Here is a 16,473-nt window from a genome sequence, read left to right on the forward strand (position 1 = left end):
CCCCGTTTCCAGCCTCTCTGCCCACTCCCCCCGGAACTCCACATCCTGCTCTGATTATCTCCCTGAAGCATGGTGGTGTGCGCGTGCACACACCCACACACCCCTACGCCCCCCTTCTACTCCTCAAACCCTCCCATGTCTCCCAGCATCAAGCAGAAACTCCTGTTGACCGGCTTCAGGGCCATGTCCCGCAGCAGCCTCCATCTTCCCTCTGGGCTCTCTTGGGGACCCACTACTCCCTGAGTCACAGACTCCTTTTGATCAACCCCCACCCGTCCACCTTTGACCCCTTGCTCCTGCTGTTACCTTCGCCCGAAACTCCCTCCCTCCGCCCCGCCCTCCGCCATCGGATAGACCGCAGCTCTTCCCCTTCTACAAGGCCCTCCACTTCTTGAAGCCTTCCCTAAGTCATTCTTAACACCCCAGCCATGACAACCCAGCAGCCACCTGTAAAGCGCTGGTGAATTTATACCTGTGCTCCACATTCATGCATATTTGGAAATATTTTATTTGAATATTTATTTCACAACAAATTCATCCTGATAGATTGGCCCTCACTCATCTACATACCCAATTTTTCCTTTTCATTTGATCTCTAAAGTATTTTAGTGTTGTCTTAATAATAGTAAGTAATTATCATACTTATTAATCACTCAGTGCTATTTATTGAGCGCTTACTATGTGTCAAGCACTGTACTATGCGCAGTGGTAGATACAAGTTAATCAGGTTGGACATAATCCCTCTCCCACATGGGGCTCACAATTTAAGGAAAAGGGAGTAGAATTTAATCCGCATTTTACAGGTGAGGAAACTGAGGCAGAGAAGTTAAGTAATTTGCCAAGGTCACCCAGCAGACAAGTGGCAGAGCCGGGCTTAGGACCCAGGTCCTATGGCTCCCAGACCTGTGCTGTTTCTGCTAGGCTATGCTGCTAATTGTGGTGTTAAGTGCTTACTACATGCCAAGCGCTGTACTAAGCACTGAGGTAGGTACAGTCCCCTGATAGATTGTAAACTCATTGAGGTCAGGGATCAAATTTTTTAGCTCTTTCAGCACTTAATAAGCACTTACTACTGGACTCTACTCAATGCGTCCAGAGTACGATGTATTGCACAAAGGGAGCACACGGTACATACTATTAATTGATTGATTTTTCTTCCTTCTCTATCCTTGGGTATTTAGTGGGTGTGGATTCAAGTGCATGGGTGTCACGGTAGGGGAGGAAATAGGGTTGGGTGATGATAAATTCGTCAGAGCAGGTTTCCTGGAGGAGGTGTGATTTTAGTAGGGCCTTGAAGATAGGAAAAGAGGTGGTCCGTCCATTAGCTGTGAAGGGGGAGGGGGTTCCCAGGCAGGAGGGAGGTCGTGAGCAAGGATCCTCAAAAGGAAAGAGATGGAGACAGAATAAATAGGCTGTTAGAAAGTATGAACTCTCGCCTCTCCATCCCTGACTTGCCCCAGTGACCCAGCACAGAGCTTTTAGCCCCCTGACTCTCACCTCGCCCTCCCCGACTCCCCCCAGTGATCCGGCATGGCCCTGTAGGTCCTAACCCCTCATGGCCAGAGATTAACCATCCCTCACCCGTGACTTTTCTGTGTGAAGATTCTTCTACCAGCCCGTTCCCCTGCCTCAGGGGTCCTGACAGGCCAGTGCAATAGATCAGTTGACCATCAGTCCGGCCTGGGTCCAGGCTGGTTGGAGCAGCTGGTTCAGTGGGTACATGCCTGGCCTCTGCCCAGGTGAGAGGATGGGGAGGCCTATCGGCCAGGCAGGCAGGGACTCTCGAGGGTTGACTGGCCAGCATTGCAGGCTTATTAGCGTCCAGCAGTGAATCCTTTCTAACTCTCCTCCAGACCTCCTGGCAGCCCACTGCTCACCTCAGGAAGCCAGAGCCGAATGAATCATTAGTACCTACTCTTTCTGTGCTACTCTGTGGTGGCAAGCAGCCGTCAGGAGCCTCCGCTTCCCCGAGTCCGGCTGCTTGGGCGGGGCCAAAGCCGGAGGAGGGGGCCCAGGACTCCTTGCTGCTGTCCCGCTATACCTCACCTGGGGCCCTGGCCGCCCTGGTGGTCCCACCACTCCCCGACTACCCTGACTCCACCCGGTGTGTCAGACGTTGGTTCATCCAGCCTGCCAGGCTCTGGCCCCCGCTTCTTTGCCCAGGCCCAGAGAACAGATTCGTTACTAAGTGTGCCACTGGAAGCTGGCTGCTGTGTATCCCTCCTGCCTTGCTGCTCAGCTGCCTTGTGATTCATGCTTTCCAGGGAGGCTCCCGGCTGACCAGGCTTCAGCTTCTTGGAGATTGCCCATTGGCACGCCAGTGTGGGACTGGGCCGTGGCTGTGGGCAGAACGTTGCACTGAGTCCCATCTGTAGGCAGAGCACCACACTGGGCATCAGCTGGGTATGCAGTGCTGTAATGGGCCCCTGCTGTGTGCAGAGTGTTGTACTCAGTGTCAGCTGTGTGCAAGCATTATACTTGGTGCTGGCTGTCTTTTCCCCTGGTACTGCCTAGTATTTCCTTCCATTGGTCCTTCCAGGTCCGTGGGGCTGCCTTCCCCTCTCCTGCACTGAGCTTCCTGGGGGCCAGTGATTGTGCCTGGTGGAATGTCCATGAGGCTCCTCTGGCTAGTGGCCTGTGGCCAGTCCAGGGGCCTCAGTGCGAAAGGACTGGCTTCCTTTAACAATCACCCACCTTCAGCACCTGGCACAGCACTCTGCACTCTGTGGTGGACACCTAGGAAAAGAGGTCCATGCTGACTGACCGATGACAACCTTATCTCCTGCTACCCTCCAGGGACATATCAATCCGTCCATTGTATTGATTGAATGCTTGTTGTGTGCAGAGCACTGTACGAAGTGCTTGGGGGACCACAATACAGCAGAGTGGGTAGAACATGTTCCTGCCCCCAGCGAGCTTACAGTCTAAAAGGGGAGGCAGACATTAATATAAATAATTTATAATACGTAAGTTTGTTATAACAATATAACATATATAATGTTGTATATAATATACATATATGGCCTGGCCTCTCTAGTGGGCGCAGCAGAGGGCGGAGAATAGCATCACACCCTGGCACTGACATCCCAGAGGCAGAGGTGTTTGGATCTGGCCAGTTGTCATGGAAACAAACAGGGAGTAATGAATGATGTAACTGTGGTAAAAAGAGATGTACATGTGACTGGTTGTCATGATATGCCAATGAATGACATCATGGAGACAATCCCTGAGAACTATGTGTCAGACCTGCCGACATAGCCACAGTCAGTGGCTGACATCATAGAGATTAACAGGATGTGTGCGTGTGTGTGTGTGTGTGTACGTGCATACACCTCTGTGTGTGTGTGTGTGTGTGTGTGTGTGTGTGTGTTTAATGGGAATGAGCATAATTCCTTCCTGGAGATGCATAGGTGTCCAGACCTTCCTTGAGTCCCTGGCTGTGCCTAAGAGCTGGGCAAGGTTGGCAAAGGCCTCTGGGTCTATGGCCCAGGGGGTGCAGTCCTGCATCCTGAGACTGCAGGGGAGAAGGGAAGGGGCAAGGGGCTAGGGAGAGCTTGTGTGTGTGACTAAGGGTTGGGGCAGAGGCTTAGCCTGTCATGGTCTTCCCTTCCCCCAATGACTCTACCTCCATTTGGTAGATGGAGGGGCTGGGTGTACATGTGTGAGTGCATATCTGTGTATGCCCATCTGACCCTGGCCACTACAGCCCAGAGTGAGTTGTCCCCGGACAGTTGCTCTCATAGCATCTTTATCGCTTGTCCACAGGTGTCCAGGCCCCAGCCAATGGCTTGGCCTCATCCACTTTTCCCTTCTGTGGGTGTGCCTCTCCACCCTCCCCACCCATAAATTTTCCATTCTCTGCCCCAGTTTACCCTATCCTCCCCCCCCACCAACACCCACTGCCTGCCCACTCCTGACATGGGTCACTGTTCAGACTGTTTCCTGCCCTCTTCTGTCTCCTCTTCTCAAAATTTCCAGACCAGAAGCCTTCTGGGAGGAGGTGAGTTTTCACTCCCCCAAAGGCCTGGCGGCTCCTCGAGGACAGGGCCTGTGTTTGCTCCTCCATTTGCCCCCTCTCTTAAGTGCCCAGTGCCGTGTGTGTGTGTGTGTGTGTGTGTGTGTGTGTGTGTGTGTACACGTAATAATAATGATGGCATTTATTGAGCACTTACTATGTGCAAAGCTCTGTACTAAGCGCTGGGGAGATTACAAGGAGATCAGGTTGTCCCACGGGGGGCTCACAGTCTTAGTCCCCATTTTACAGATGAGGGAACCGAGGCCCAGAGAAGTTAAGTGAGACTGGCTGCCCTTTGATGATGGGGGCCCCGTCTGCCACGGTTGCCCCCGCCTACTCTGTGGTCAACTAGGCCTTCCTCCTTCTGCCCCCCTCCATCCCGTCCCGCTCCTGCGGTCCCTCGGGGACGCTGTCTTCTCTCCTGGGGGAGGAGGAGTCTACCCGGCCCTTCCAAGAGGGCTGGGCCACATGGCCTCCGGCGAGTCCCAAGCTGGACTGGGCCTCGCCTCGCCTCGCCTCGCCTCGAGCAGGGCGGGGTTATGGATTTATTTCTACAGGACCCTCCCCTGGTTGGCCTGACCCTGTGCTGCTTCTCGGCCTCCCCACCGCGGGGCAGGGGGTAAGGGGCAGGGGACAGCGGGATTTATTTATTTATTTATTTATTTTACTTGTACATATCTATTCTATTTATTTTCTTTTGTTAGCATGTTTGGTTTTGTTCTCTGTCTCCCCCTTTTAGACTGTGAGCCCACTGTTGGGTAGGGACTGTCTCTATATGTTGCTAATTTGTACTTCCCAAGCGCTTAGTACAGTGCTCTGCACATAGTAAGCGCTCAATAAATACGATTGATGATGATGATGATACTACGGACATACGTAGCCAAGCCCTGCCCAGCCCGCCAGGTCCGCCCCCCCCCCCCCCCCCCCGCTGCTGTTCGGGGTCGGGGGCAGTGGTCGCCTGGAGCCCCTTCCTTCCTCTCCCCCTCGTCCCCCTCTCCATCCCCCCATCTTACCTCCTTCCCTTCCCCATAGCACCTGTATATATGTATATATGTTTGTACATATTTATTACTCTATTTATTTTACTTGTACATATCTATTCTATTTCTTTTATTTTGTTAGTATGTTTGGTTTTGTTCTCTGTCTCCCCCTTCTAGACTGTGAGCTCACTGTTGGGTAGGCACTGTCTCTAGGTGTTGCCAACTTGTACTTCCCAAGCACTTAGTACAGTGCTCTGCACACAGTAAGCGCTCAATAAATACGATTGATTGATTGATTGTTTGATTGATTTCCATTTGGGGCTCCTGAACTGCCTGCCCCGACCACCTGCTCCCCTCCGTCCCGGGGGTGCCAGCCGGCCGGGGGTGCCAGCCGGCCGGGGGCAGGTCGCCGCGGGGGAGCAGAGACGCCTGTTCAAATTTGAGCCGCGTCCCCCTCCCGACCACCCCCCTCACCCGCCCCTCGCCCAACAAAGTTAAAATCCTGGCGCCCATGACAGCCTGCTGGATCATTTCTTTTTATAGGATTTTTCGACCCTCGGTTGCCGTGACAACCGAACAATGCTTTTAAATACAGCCGCTAATTTTCAGGCTGAGGCAGCGAAGTTCTTGTGCTGTCCGGGAAGCAAGCAGCTGCTGTCTCCTTTCTGCTGAGCACGAAAACCTGGGCGGGGGTGAGGGCACTGCTCCGGGCTTTTCGATGGGAGATCGGGGCGGCGCGGGGAGGGTGGGGAGAGACCGACCGACCACCGGGGCCAGCCCCCTCCATTCCCGCCCCCTCCCTCCCCCCTTCAGTTTCTTCTGCAATTTTACGTTTCTTGGTAAATCAAATCATTAGTCTACTCTGTGCCTACCCTATGCAGATTCCTGTCCTAAGAGCGAGGGAGCATACAGTAGAGTTCTCAGGTACGATTACTGCCCTCGAGGAGTTTACATTCTAATTGGGGAGCCAGGCATTCAAATAAATTACAGATGGGAGGAAGCAGTAGAGTATAAAGATATGTTCTCCTTATATTTTCCAACTGCCACTTCAGCACCTATGCGCCACCTAGGCACTACCCCCACCACCCATCCCCACTCCATGGTACTTCTAGCATTTAGAACAGTGCTTTGCACATAGTAAGCGCTTAAGTGCCTCGTTCTCGCCTGTCCCGCCATCGACCCCCGGCCCACATCATCCCCCGGGCCTGGAATGCCCTCCCTCTGCCCATCCACCAAGCTAGCTCTCTTCCTCCCTTCAAGGCCCTACTGAGAGCTCACCTCCTCCAGGAGGCCTTCCCAGACTGAGCCCCTTCCTTCCTCTCCGCCTCGTCCCCCCTCCATCCCCCTCATCTTACCTTCTTCCCTTCCCCACAGCACCTGTATATATGTATATATGTTTGTACATATTTATTACTCTATTTATTTATTTTACTTGTACATATCTATTCTATTTATTTTATTTTGTTAGTATGTTTGGTTTTGTTCTCTGTCTCCCCCTTTTAGACTGTGAGCCCACTGTTGGGTAGGGACTGTATATGTTGCCAACTTGTACTTCCCAAGCGCTTAGTACAGTGCTCTGCACACAGTAAGCGCTCAATAAATATGATGGGTTGATTAACAAATGCCATTATTATTTTTATTCTTGTTATTGTGTAAACATCTTTCGACTCTCTTACCTCCTCCTACCCATACTTGGTCTTTGCATCTGTCTTCCCTGCTAGACCATACGCTCCCTGAGGGTAGGATCAGGCTAGTTGTGCTCAGGACAGAGAGCAGGTGTTGCTCAGATCCCAGAACAGCCTTGAAAGCAGGCTGAGTGATGGATTGATTGAGAGGTCGATTGATTAATTGGGATGGCAAAGCTTGGCAACTGGGTTAGAACAGGGTGGGAAAGTACCAGACAGGAATGGGGAGAGCCAGGACGGGGTAAGGGTAGGAGGGGCCAGAGGCCTATTGCCCATGCAGACGGAGGTCCAGACGCCCTGAGGTCCCAGGCCAGTATCGCTGGGGCTGCGGCCTTTGGGAGTTACAAGGTGCCTGTGGGGGCCAGGGACAGGCCCCTGTCCTCAGAGCCATGGCTGTGCTGGTCTTGAGGAGTGGGCCCAGCCTGGCACAAAGTCCGAGGAAATGTTGGCGAGTGAGTATGACTGGCCTCTCTCCTCTCACCACCCCCGCCAGGACACTGCAGTTTGGGTCGGCCAGGGTCTGCAGACAAGGATTCGATGGTGGCCTGTGCTGGTTGTAGTGGGGGTCCCTGCAATGGGGTGGGTCTGCCCACCCAGGTGTGAGGGGACCGAGACCTGGTCCCTCTGTGGTCTGAGAAACCCTGGCCAAGGTGGGAAGGGACTGCCACTGTATTTGGAGCCCCCGGCCTGGCGGGGTCACCCACTGCTCGGCCTCGGATGATGACCTCTGACCACAGGTTCTTGGATCTCCCAAAACAGGCTGTGACCTACCTTCAGGGCCAGATCTGAGGCTGGTGGATTGAGCCCAAGAGGCTAGACTGTGAGCCCATTGTTGGGTAGGGATTGTCTCTATCTGTTGCTGAACTGTACTTTCCAAGTGCTTAGTATGGTGCTCTGCACACAGTAAGCGCTCAGTAAATACAATTGAATGAATGAATGAATGAATGAAGGCAATAAGCTGGAGAGGGTGGGGGACGAGGGAGCTTGAAGAGTGGAGGGGGTGGGGGATGAGGGAGCTGGAAAGACCAGGTATCATTTCCGGTGTCCTCTTTCCTGAAGAACAGTGTGGCCAGCCAAGGGGCAGGGGCTGAACAGAGTTTTGGGGAGAGGAGCTGAGTGGTGGGAAAGGAAGTAACACCTGGAGTCTCGGGCCTTAGGGGACTTGGCACGGGGGTCGATGGACTCAGCTGGGAGGGGGCTGGAAGGGCCAAGCAAGTCTGAGAGACAAATGCCTGTGGATTCCATCTGTCCTCAGTTCCCCTGCGTCATTCAGGGACCCCCCTCTTTCTTATGGCAGTGGTTACGCATTTACTGTGTGTCACACACTGTTGCTCTTAGTGCTGGGGTAAAGCCATGTAAATTAGGGTGGACACTGTCCCTGCCCAGCCTGGGGTTCCCAGTCTAAGGAAGTCTCTCCCAGGCAGCCTCAGTTTCTCCCTCTCGTCCCCATGCTGGTGGTTTGACCCCGGGCAGACCCAGAAGGTGATGTGGTTTCAGGCGGAATTGGAGGAACGGGGAGAGCTGTGGTCTGGTGGAATTGGAGGAAGGGGGAGAGCTGTGGTCTGGCAGAATTGAAGGGGGAGAACTGAGGTTTGGCCGACTTGGGGAGCTGGGGCATGATGTGGGAGGGGCACCAGGTTGAGGAAAGAAAGGGTGAGCTAGTGGTCAGAGGTGGGAGAGTCAGGAGTGAGGCCTAGCTAGAAGGTGACTTGGGAGAAGCAAAGTGAGTGAGTGGGGGAGTAGTGGGAGATGGGAAGAAGGGAGCACGGAAAGGCCGACAGGAAACTGTGGAAGGGGAGCCGAGCCGAGCCGAATCCTGCAGGCGGGAGAGTTGTTGTCGATGCGGGGACAGATGAGGGCGATGGGATTGGGGTTGGGGGTGGTGGGGTCTGAGGAGCAGAGCCGACTGGGTTGCGTCTGGTCTACCAGGGCAACAGCCTGTATGACCGACGGGCTGAGGAGGGGAGAGGCTGGAGCCTGGCGATGGCTGCTTTTCCAGGAGTGTGAGAGTAGGGGTGGGGCACTAATGGAGAGGGGGACTGTGGAGGTTCCCTCACCCCCTTCGAGCCCACCGTGCCAGTCCCCATTCTGCCCCTCAGCCCTCTTTCCTGGCTCCAGAGAGGCAGCTCTGTCACCATTTTCCATCTTGGGGTGGGGGCAAATTCAGAGGATTGTCCTGGGAGCTGTTGTGGAGGAAGAGCAGGCAGGGTCGAGCGGTGGATGGGATGTGAGCACTGACTCATAGCGGGAAGTTGAGGGTGATCCCGAGGTTCCAGCCTTTGGGATAGGGGCGGGGTGGGGAATGGTGGTATGAGGGACAAAGAAGGGAAAGTAAGGAGGAGGGCTGGTCGTTATGGGCAGGAATGTGACTGTTGTTATATTGTATTCGCTGAAGTGCTTAGTACAGTGCTTTGCGCACAGTAAGCGCACAGTAAATACGATTGAATGATTGAATGAATGAAAGAGGAGTCATTCCATTTGAAGCCCAAGTTGGAGGTGCCAGCAGGGGGCACGGCGGGCAGGAAAGAGCTGTGGGGTCGTAGGTCAGGTACGAAGGCTCATCCTCCTGAATCCCTGCAACCAGAATGTCAGGAAGCTCCACTCTCACAGGAGTGGGAAATGAATTAAATATTTTATTTAAGTATTTATTCCTGTCACAGGACAGGAAATTAAGAAACACATTTCTTTATATATGTTAATGTCTATCTCCCCACCTCGACTGAGCATGTCGAGGGCAGGGAATGTGTCTGTTGTTGACTGAGCGCTTAGTACAGTGTTTTGCACACAGTAAGCACTCAATAAATATGATTCATTCATTCAATCATATTTATTGAGCACTTACTCTGTGCAGAGCACTGTATTAAGCGCTTGGAAAGTACAATTCGGCAACAGATAGAGACATTCCCTACCTAACAATGGGCTCATAGCCCAGAAGGGGCGAGACAGACAAGAAAACAAAACACACGATTGAATGAATGAATGAATGAATGGACATTGCAGTCACTCAGGACCAGGGGCTGGATGTTGGAGTAACTCAGCACCAAGTTCTGGAAGCTGTGGTCACTTAGGACCAGGGCTGGATGCTGTGGTCACTCGGGACCAGAGACTATAAATTGTACTCGGGACCAGGGTGGGATGCTGTGGTCAGTCAAGACCAGGGACTGGACATAGTGGCCACTCAGGACTAGAGTCTGGAAGCTACAGTCCCTCAGAACCAGGCTCTGGAAGCTGTGGTCACTCAGGACCAGGGGCTGGATGTTGCGGTCACTCATGATCAGGTACTGAACATTGTGGCCACTCAGAGCCAGGATCTAGAAGTTGTGGTCACTGCAGTCACTCAGGATCAGAGTATGGATGCAGCGGTCATTCAAGGCCAGGACCTGGAAGCTGCTGTCACTCAGACCAAGCTCTCTGACAGCCACACCGAATCCAAACCCTATCCCCATCCCTGGCACCACACCTAACAGGCTCACTCCCATCCAAACTCTTCAGCTCCCAAGCCATCTGGCTCCCATCCCTGTCCCACAGGCCCTGTGTAAATGTAGCCTGTGGAATCCCTGCTCCATACAGCCCAGAGTCCACTCCATCCCCGACCTGTTCTGAAACCAGTTATTGCTCTTTCTGTGGATCCCCGAGATCTGGCTCTCACCAGGTGACTCGGTCCCCCCTGCCACTTTCTCCCTCTCCCACCAATTCTCAAGGGAAAATGGAGAAGAGTCATTAGATCAATCAGTCAATCAATGGTGTTTATTGAGTGCTTTCTGTATGCCAAGCACTGTACTAAGTGCTTGGGAGCATACAGTCCACCAGAGTTGGTAGCCACATTCCTTGCATGGGGGTGGCAGGCGAGTGCCGTGTCAGACTTGCCTGGCATCACTGCCCATATAAAGCCCCACCCACATAAAGCACTGTCCATTGACTTATTCAGGTTTGTGTCTTCCGGTGGGCAGTTGGGTGGGCAGGCTCCACGCAGGGCTGGGAATAGAGCAGGGGCAGCAAGTCTGGGCACGGCCAGTCTGTTTCTCCAACTCCTCTGCTGTCATGGGTGGAGGCAGCGCCCAGATCCTGCCCTTTGGTCTTGGCTGCTTGGGTTACGAGGGGTTCTGGTCCTGGGGAGACCCTGGCCAAGACCCAGGGCCTAGGGGAAGCAGCATGGCTCAGTGGAAAGAGCCCAGGCTTTGGAGTCAGAGGTCATGGGTTCAAATCCTGGCTCCGCCACTTGGCTGTGTGACTTTGGGCAAGTCACTTAACTTCTCTGGGCCTCAGTTACCTCATCTGTAAAATGGGGATTAAGACTGTGAGCCCCGCGTGGGACAACCTGATCACCTTGTAAACTCCCCAGCGCTTAGAACAGTGCTTTGCACATAGTAAGCGCTTAATAAATGTCATTATTATTATTATTATTATGGGGCAGGACCTATTGTGACCAAGGGATCTCTGCTGCCTCATCATCTCTGGAACCCAATGGAACGTTTCCAGGAGGAACTTATTGGAGGGACCTGACAGTAGGCTGTATTCTCGGAAGGCTCTATCTGAGGGTCGTATCCGAGGGGCCTATTGGAAGGTTGTATCAAAGGGGCCTAATGGAGAGCCGTTTCAGAAGGTCACATAGGAGGGCCGTATCGGAGGGTCATATCAGAGGGTGGCAGTGTGGCTTAATGGATGGAGTTTGGGCTTGGGAGTCACAGGAACCTGGGTTCTAATCCTGGCTCTGCCACTGAACTGCAGTGTGGTCATGGGAAAGTCACTTAACTTCTCTGTGCCTCAGTTACCTCATCTGTAAAATGGGGATTAAATTTGTGAACTCCTTGTAGAATATGGACTGTGTCCAACATTCATTCATTCATTCAATCGTATTTATTGAGCACTTACTGTGTGCAGAGCACTGTATTAAGCGGTTGGGAAGTACAAGTCGGCAACATATAGAGACGGTCCCTACCCAACAACGGGCTCACAGTCTAGAAGGGGGAGGCAGACAGCAAAACAAAACGTAGACAGGTGTCAAAGTTGTCAGAACAAATAGAATTAAAGCTATATGCACATCATTAACAAAATAAATAGAATAGTAAATATGTACAAGTAAAATAGAGTAATAAATATGTGTATATATATATATATATACAAGTGCTGTGGGGAAGGGAAGGAGGTAGGGCGGGGGGATGGGGAGGAGAGGAAAAAGGGGGCTCGATCTGGGAAGGCCTCCTGGAGGAGGTGAGCTCTCAGTAGGGCTTTGAAGGGAGGAAGAGAGCTAGTTTGGCGGATGTGAGGAAGGAGGGCATTCCAGACCAGGGGAAGGACGTGGGCTGGGGGTTGATGGCGGGAAAGGTGAGAACGAGGCACAGTGAGGAGGTTAGCGGAAGAGGAGCGAAGGTTGCGGGCTGGGCTGTAGAGGGAGAGAAGGGAGGTGAGGTAGGAGGGGGCAAGGTGATGTAGAACCTTGAAGCCGAGAGAAGTTTTTGCTTGATTCGAAGGTTGACGGGCAACCACTGGAGATTTTTGAGGAGGAGAGCGACATGCCCAGAGCGTTTCTTTACAAAGATAATCCGGGCAGCAGAGTGAAGTATAGACTGAACTGGGGAGAGACAGGAGGATGGGAAATCAGAGAGTAGTTCATGCATGACAAGTGCATGAACCAGGATAGTGGCTGTGTAAGTGATGAGGAAGGGGAAGAGCCATAAGTCATTTTTGAGGGAAAATGGACAGGATTTATTAGCATCAATCAGTGGTACTAAGCACTTGGGAGAATATAATATAATAGAGACGCAGCAGGGCCTAACAGGGATGTCCTCCCACCACCTCAAACTCAACATGTCCAAGACAGAGCTCCTCATCTTCCCTCCCAAACACTGTCCTCTCCCAAACTTTCCCACCACTGTGGATGGCACAATCATCCTTCCCGTCTCACAAGCCTTGGGGTCATCCTTGACTCCACTCTCTCATTCACCCCACATATTCAAGCCCTCACCAAATCCTGCCGGTCTCACCTTCACAACATCGCCAAGATCCGCCCTTTCCTCTCCATCCAAACCACTACCATGTTAGTACAGTCACTCATCCTATCCCTACTGGATTATTGTATCAGCCTCCTTTCTGACAGCACAACCTCCTGCCTCTCCCCACTTCAGTCCATACTTCACTCCGCTGCCCGGATTACCTTACTACAGAAACGTTCAGGACATGTCACCCCCTGCCTCAAAAATCTCCAATGGTTGCCTATCAACCTCCTTTTCAAAAAAAACCCCTCATCACTGTTGACTTCAAAGCTTGCCCCTTCCTACCTCACCTCCCTTCTCTCCTACATCTCAGCCTGCACACTTCGCTCCTCTGGTGCTATCCTCACTGTGCCTCCGTTTTGCCTACCTCACCGCTGACCCCCAGCCCACGTCCTACCTCTGACCTGGAATGCCCTCCCTCCTCAAATCCACCAATCACTCTTCCCCCCTTCAAAGCCCTACTGAAGGCGCACCTCCTCCAGGAGGCCTCCCCAGACTAAACCCCTTTTTCCTAGCTCCCCTTCCCTTCCGCATCACCTCGACTGGCTCCCTTTGCTCTCCCCCCCCGCCCAACCCCTCCGCACTTATGTCTATATGTATATGTATGTATTTATTTATATTGATGCCTGTTTACTTGTTTTGATGTCTGTCTCCCCCCCTTTAGACTGTAAGCCCGTTGTGTGCAGGGATTGTCTCTCTTTATTGCCGTATTGTACTTTCCAAGCGCTTAGTACCGTGCTCCGCACAGAGTAAGCACTCAATAAATACGATTGAATGAATAGTGGAAAGAGAGGGGCCTGGGAACCAGAAGACCGCTGAGTTCTAATATTTGTTAGGCGTTTACTATGTGCCAGGCACTGTAATAAGCGCTGGGGTAGTTAGAAACTAATCAGGTTGGACACAGTACCTGTCCCACATGGGGCTCATAGTATTAATTCCCATTTTACAGGTGAGGTCATTGAGCCACAGAGAAGTGAAGTTACTGGCCCAAGGTCACAAGGCAGATAAGTGGCAGAGCTGGGATTAGAACCCAGGTCCTTCTGACTCCCAGGCCCGGGCTGTATCCACTAGGCGATGCTAATTCCGACTCTACCACTTGCCTGCCTGTGTAACCTTGGGCTAATCACTTCACTTCTCTGTGCTTCAGTTTCCTCATCTGCCAAACGGGGATCAAATACCTGTTCTTCCTCCTTCACAGAGTGTGAGTCCTATGTGCGACAGGGACTGTGTCAAACCAAAGCCAGTGCAGAGTCTGGCAGTGCCACAGTGTCTGCCGTGCAAGCACTATGTGGCCCCACCCCCAGGAGGGCACTCAGGGACTCACTGGGTTCCCACTCCTTGGGGGGAAGGGGCAGGCATTGGGGATCGAGGGTTGAAGACGAATCGGAATCGATCCAACGGCCGAGTCCACGGGAAAGCAGGGTGACCCGGTTCAACGTTTCGGCGGGAGTTGCGGGGGAGCCGAAATCTCCCCGGGCCCCGCTCTAGGGCGAAGTCTCTGGGCGCACTCCACCATCTGAGGCTTCAGGACTGGGGACTACCAGAGGTGCGGGAACTGGGTGGCCCCCTTCTGCTGCACACGGGTATGTGTATGTGTATCGGAGAGGACGTGGCCCTGATATGCTGTCACCCCCCCCCCCCCCGCCCCAGGAAGCTGCGGGGCTCGCATGGCATGGCACAGTGCCAGCCAGCTGGCGGGCACAGTTCCGCGAGAGCAAAGGGAGAGGGGAAACCGGCTTGCACTTCCTTCTGCACCAGCTTTTTTCTGTGGGGAGGATGCAGCTTTGACCCAATCGGGAGTCGGTGGGCTGTCCTTGTGCCTCCTGGCCTGACAGGCGGGCAGCTGGTGCCCCTTTCCCCATGCCACCTTTCTGCCCTTGCGGTAAAAACTGTCGTCTCCCACCGCGGCTCCGGGCAAGGGGGCTGGTGACGCGTGGCCGGCCCGCAGGTTTGGGACTGTGAAGAAAAGTAGCAGAGCAAGTTCCACCGCCCCCTCCCGACTGTGAGCCCACTGTTGGGTAGGGACTGTCTCTATGTGATGCCAATTCGTACTTCCCAAGCGCTTAGTACAGTGCTCTGCACATAGTAAGCGCTCAATAAATACGATTGATTGATTGATTGATTGATTGACTGTGCGGGCCTCAGAAGCCTTGGGTGGCCCCACCCTGGACCCACGGACACGTCTGTTCAGCGCCCAGCACCCGCGTCTGTTGGGAGGGAGAAGGTTGAAGGCAGCCGCAGTGCCCCCCACATCCCCCCCTGTGGGTGACATAGGGCCCAGGAAGGCTCCTCTTAGGGGCAGGAGTAGGCGGGCGTACCTGGCAGGTGACACCACTGCTGCGGCTGGCCGTGGTCACCCGCTCGATGGGGGCGAGGGCTCTGCGCCTCTGTGAGTCAGTCTCCCAGCCCAGCTCATCCTAGGGCTGACGAGACCCGAGAGTTGGCAAAAGGCCCCCAGCGACGGCTTTCTGGCCACTTAGCCCTCCCCGTCCCAGCTCTCACCCCCATCCCCCTTCTCGCCCCTTTCTCGCTCCGGTGCCCTCCAGCCCCAGGCCCTGATGCGAATGTTGTTTCTGCAGGACGCGCTACCCTGGCCGAGCGGGCGATGATCGAGGCCGGCAGCCAGAGGGCACGTCGAGTGGCAAGATCTAAGGTGCTTTGAGATCTCGGTGAATGGTGATGTCAGTCAGGGTGGCTTCCCGCCCCCGCCCCACCCCGTCCTCCGAGCATCCACACGTCCATTCTGTGTGTGGGTGTGGGGCACGTGTGTGAGCATGGGATAGTGAGGGAGGGGCGGGAGGACAGGCCACCAACCGAATCGGAGAAGCCCCTGGAGGCTCTCGGCAAACTCGTTCCTGGACCCAGGAGGGGCATTTCCAGCAGCACGTATCCCCCTCCCAGCCCCTGCCTGGGGGGCAGGCCCTAGTGACCGGTCCGCCCCCGCCCCCGCCCCCCACCCCGCAGAGAGAGCTGGCCAGACCCCACGGAGGAGCCAGGACACGGCTGTGACATACGGGTAAGTCGATTCGGGCACACGCACGGGGCTGCGGGCTCGGGAGTTGGGGCGGGGGAGGGGAGGGGGCGGGAGGGCCCTCTACCTAACCCGGACCGCCCGCTTTCTGATCTGCAATCCCCCGACCCTTAACTCCCTGCTTCCCCGCCCTGGCCCTCCTGCCCGGAAGCCTCCAGGTTGCGCCTGGGTCGCCGCAGAAACCGGAGTGCAGAGGTGGAGGCGGGAGCTTTGGAAGTGCGGGGCAGGCCCCGCTTCACCACGCTGCCTCCCTCTCCCTGTCCCGTGTGTCCTGCTGTGTGTGCCCGCGTGTCCCGTGTGTGCGCTGTGGCGGTCCTAGGCGGGAGCGCACGCAGTCCTGGCCCCGCGAGGCAGTGAGTCCCGGCCCAGGACGGCCCCCCGCAGGACGGACGGCCGGCCGCCCCGGTCCCGGTCCCGGTCCCGGCCCCGGCCCCGGCCCCGGCCCCGGCGCTATGGCCCCGAGGCCCGGCCAGGAGAAGCGGCGACCGTCCCAGGGGCCCTCTGAGGGGCCCTCGTGGCTGTGAAGCTTTTCCCGGGTCCGTTCTCGGGGGTGGGGCCATGGCGGGGGCCGAGCCCGTCCCCCACCCGGCCCCGAACACCTCGGGACCCCGAGGCCCGGAAACCTGCCCCCGCGCCGTCCCCGAGGTGGCGGTCCTCGCCGCGCCCCGGTGAGGCCCCGAGCAGCCAGGAAGCCCCGCGCCCGGGCCCGCCGCCCCCGCCCCCGCGGCCCCGGGCCCGCCGCCCCCGCCCCCGCGGCCCCGGGCCCGCC

At 55.0% G+C, this 16,473-nt stretch overlaps 1 long non-coding RNA gene across 2 annotated transcripts in view; it reads left to right on the top strand.

Moving 5' to 3' along the window:
• Positions 1–16,401, top strand: part of LOC119938336 — a 39,280-nt gene extending 22,879 nt beyond the window's left edge. The window contains exons 2-4 of one of the 2 annotated variants that reach the window (XR_005454403.1): positions 15,253–15,326; positions 15,638–15,689; positions 16,024–16,401. This is a non-coding gene — a long non-coding RNA (uncharacterized LOC119938336). Of the gene's footprint in view, positions 1–15,252; positions 15,327–15,637; positions 15,719–16,023 lie in introns of those variants that run through there. The other variant, XR_005454401.1, reaches the window with a different exon arrangement.
• Positions 16,402–16,473: the final 72 nt, after the last annotated feature.

The sequence above is a fragment of the Tachyglossus aculeatus genome, chromosome 16 (assembly GCF_015852505.1).
Source record: "Tachyglossus aculeatus isolate mTacAcu1 chromosome 16, mTacAcu1.pri, whole genome shotgun sequence".
NCBI classification, from domain to species: domain Eukaryota; kingdom Metazoa; phylum Chordata; class Mammalia; order Monotremata; family Tachyglossidae; genus Tachyglossus; species Tachyglossus aculeatus.